The following is a 4,293-nucleotide window of genomic DNA, read 5'->3' as shown; positions in this document are numbered from 1 at the left end:
ATGGAATTGTTGGGAAGGGGAGGAGTTAAGGGAGTAGGAAGCATTATGTAATTTACTGTGCAAAAAACAGCAATGGTTTAAGGGTTTAAAGCAAGTAAATGGTAGACTTAAGGTCATGTAGCACTATTTTTAATGTTGGGAAGGGGGGTTTGAGTTAGGATTAGGTCTAAGGGGGAAAAGGGAATTGGAGAGGAAAGGGTTAGGGTCGGGTGTGGTAAGGAGTTAGATTAGAGAAGGATATGTATGCGTTTGAGGAAAAGAATAGGTTTTTGAAGCAGAAAGTGTGGGATTTGTAAGGGGGGGCTTGGGGGGGGGGGAAAGCAGAGGTAGGTTTTTTCAAAACGTGGGCACGAAATAGGATGTTGGGATTGAAAGGGGAAAATTAAATTAAAAAAAGGGGGGATCAGATTGTGAATAATGGAGTGTGTTGGGGACGGGTGTGGCCAATGTAACGGGCGAGAGCGGTTTCCCAACGTTTGTTCCATGAAATGGAGCTGACCGGGAGGAGATTGATAGTTTTCAAAAATGTAATTTATTAGTGCGGAGGTTGACAAAAAGATGCCATCGATTATACAAAAAGGGTCTTAAAGTGTGGGTAATAATCCGGGCTGGGATACGTGAGAAGCGTGGTTGGTATGATGTGGAATAGGGCGTGCGGCTGTAGTGATCTGCCTGTTCATTGCCGGGATTCCAACATGGCTGGGCACCCAGCAAAATTTGATTTTTTTATGGCGTGTGGACAGGTAGAACAACCAGTTTGGATCTACAAACAAGGGGAGGTTGTGTGTTTTATTGACTTTTTGAGATTTAATGAGTTACGGAAGTCAGTAAAAATTGTAAAAGAGGAAGAGGAGAGTGGTATAGTGTTTTAGAGCAAAAAGGAGTGCATACAGTTCTGTAGTAAGGACACTGGATTTAGCAGGGAGTATTTGAAAGTACGAATTGGGAAGATTACTGCAAAACCAGCACGGAGGTGGATTTGGAGCCAAACAGTATATACTGAATACTAGAGAATGAGTGGAGACATGGTCAAGGAAATGGGTGAGAAGGACAGTAGGAGGGATATTTGATTTTGGTGGGTCGGGGAAAACAGAAGAGTAAATATGGGGGTGAGGTATAAGCCATGGAGGGACGGAATGGACAGAGAACGGGAGAGGTTGGAGATGGGGGAAAGGGGAATGGGAGAGGAGGGTTATCCCTGCGAGTGGAAGAAAGGAGTAGGAAACGTGGAGATGAACTAAGGTAAGAAGTAGGATTGTGGGATAGTTAGTTTAGTGAGGGAAAAGTTGGTGGAATCGAACATAGCATCGGGGAGGGAGAAGGGCACGACGTCGAGATAGAGATGGTATGCGCTGATTCAGGTACAGGCTCTAACTGGAGAGGAGTAAAGGCGCCTAGGGGCTAAACGAAGACCACAGTGGGACTGTATCAGATGGCAAGGAGAGTTGAAGGCAAGGAGTAGATTTGGCATCCATAATCAAAAGTGGAGGGAAAAAAATTTCAAAAAAAAAAAAAAAGGTAAAACGAAAGGGGTTTTGGGGGAGAGGGCAAAAATTAAAATGGGGAAATTTAGGATCAGGGAGGAGGGGGAAATAATGGGGATACGCTCGGGTTTTTAAATAGAAAATTAGAAAGGGAAAATACGCCCGGGCGGGGAAAAACCCCATTTAACGAGGGAGGGATGAAGGGGGGTTTTTAAATTGAAGGACGGGGGAGAGGGGGGGATTTTGGAAAGGGGTTCCGAAATTTTGAGAAAATGTGGGGGGTTTTTTGGAAAAACCTTTTCCCCAGCTTTTTTTTAATTCAGTAGGGGACAAGAAGGCAGATGTTTTTTAAAAATAAGGGGGAGTGTTGGGGGGGAACCCCTTGAAAGGGAATGTTCCAGGTCATTTTTTAAGCGAAGTGCTTTTAAAATTTTTGGGGAAAAACATTTGGGTTTAGGGTCTTGAGGGGGGGTACTTTTTGGGGGTTTAGAGAGGAAAACTTTCCTTTTTGGGAAATAGGTAAAGGGGGGGGATTTTAATAGAAAAAGGGTAAAGGGGGTTGTAGGGGGGATCGGCCTTAAAAGGGGCCAGGTGGGATTGGGAAAGCGGGGTTCAAGGGAATTTTGGGGAAAAAGAGAATGGAAAGTGGTCCCTGGGAAAAAATTTTCTAAAAAAAATTTGCCGGGAATTAAAATGAAAAGGGGAATGGGGGAATCTGAAAAAGATTGGGGAATCAAAGTGGGGGGATTAAAAATTTTGGAATGAAAGTCCGTTGGAGAGGAAGGGGCTCTAGAATGGGGCTGGGGGAATTTTTTGGAAAAAATCACCCCAAGAATTTTTGGCACATTTAAAAGCCCCAAATTGAGGAAAATGGTTAAAATTTGGGAATTAGTTTTAAAAGAAAAGTAAAATGGGGGGGGGGGGGGAAAAAGGAAAAGGGAAAATTGATCCCACGATAAAGGGAAGTAGAATTTTTTCGGGGGACAGGTTTTTTAAAAGGGGGGTTTTGGGGGAGGGAAAGGGGCAAAAGGGAAAGGGAAATGGGGGAAAACAAAAGAAAGGGGATTGGAAAAGGGGAGGGGAAAAAGGTTTCTTGGGGGGCAACTTTTAATGGGTATAAGGGGAAAGGATTACGAAAATTTCCCGGTGGGAGGGGAACCGGAAAAAATTTTTTGGGAAATATTTTTTTAGGGAAAAATTTTGGGGTGGGGGAAAATTTAGGGGGAACATTTGGGGGGATAAGGACGAATTTCAGGTTTGGGGTAAAAGGGGGGAAAAGGTTTACGGAGGGGAAATTAAGAAAAGGGGGTTGAGGAAGGGGATATTTTGGGGGGGGGGGGGGGGGGGGGCAAAAAAAGGGGGTTAGGGGGATGGGAGGAGGGGAAAGGAAAAGGGAAAATTTGGGGGGGGGGTTTTTGGGGGGGTTTTGGGTTTGGGGGTTTGGGGGGGAGGCGGTTTGGGGGGGGGGGGGGGGGTTTGTTTGTTTTTTTTTTTTTTTTTTTTTTTTTTTTTTTTTCCTTTTTTTATTGGGGGGGGGTTTTAGATTTGGGGGTTTGGGGGGGGGAAAATTCTTAAGAATTTAATTTTTCAAATTTTTGAGGAGGGGGGTTTGGGGGAGTTTTGGGGGGGTTTTTTCTTGGGGGGGGGAAAGGGAGGTGAAGGTTGGGGGGAAAGGAAAGGTAGGGATTGGGGGGAGGGGAAGAAGGGGGTGGCTTTTTGTTTTTGTTTTCTGGGCCGAAGGGGGGAGGGGGGGAAGGGTTTTTGGGGGGGGGGAGGGATTGGGTACGTGGGGAACATTGGAGGTTGTTTTTTGGGGGAAAAAGGGGGTTTGCTGGGGAGAAAAAAGGTTTTTGAAGGGGGAGTTTAGAGAAGGGGGGGGGTTTTAGGAAAAAATTTTTAATAGATGGGGGTATTAGGGGGTGGGGGAATAAGAGAGAAACCCAAAAAAAGGGCCCAAAACCACGTAGTGTTGATTTCCATTTTTGACTCGAGATTGCTACCTCAACTAAAATTTGTAGGTGGGACACCCCTAAAAAAAAACTATGGGGCCGCCACAGTTTTCACAGTGCGTGATTGTCAGAGAGTTAGATCGGGGGATGGCAGGTGGGGAAAATAGGGGATTGGCGTGGAACGGGGAATTTTGGGTGGATGTCCAGATGCCCAAAATTTTGGGACTGACAGGGGGGGTTGGTATGGACGAACAGGGAGGGGTTCTCCCCTATTAGACGTTAAAAGGGGAAGGGTTTATGTCTACGGAAGGTAATTTTGGCTATGTTGGGTTTTTTTCGATGAGTCTGGGGGAATGGAGGGGGCATTGTACTGGTTGCTCAAGTCTGTGGGCGGCACGTAGGTCTTCTCCACAAATTTACCAATCTTTGTCATAGATTGGGCAATTTGTTGGGGAGATTGAAACGTTTTCCCGGGGCAAGATTTAGGGTTTGGGTGGGGGTTTTAAGGATGGGGACCTATAGGTCAGTTATTTTTTAATGCTATAGTTGGGTTTTGGAGTACTGAAAAAGACGGGACGGGCGGTAGCTATGGAAAGAGACTTTACCTTTGTTTTTGGGGACAGTTGGAAAGAAGGTGTTGTCAAGTAGGGGCTGTGGAGGGATCACGAAAAACGGTCCCATTTGGCTGCCAAAGGGTAGTCAAAATGTTATAGAGATAGGGGTAGTAAAGGGGGGGGCATGATGAAGTGGAGTAGTGTTGAGGGAGGAGTGTTATGGAGAGGGGGCAGTAAGGTGAAGGGATTAATAAGGATTTTGGGGGAAAGGTGTTAATTGATGCTGGGGGAGTGGGAAATTTCTTA

The sequence above is a fragment of the Penaeus monodon genome, chromosome 43 (assembly GCF_015228065.2).
Source record: "Penaeus monodon isolate SGIC_2016 chromosome 43, NSTDA_Pmon_1, whole genome shotgun sequence".
Lineage (NCBI taxonomy): Eukaryota > Metazoa > Arthropoda > Malacostraca > Decapoda > Penaeidae > Penaeus > Penaeus monodon.
The sequence above is the reverse complement of the archived record's forward strand: the minus strand, read 5'-3'. Positions refer to the sequence as shown.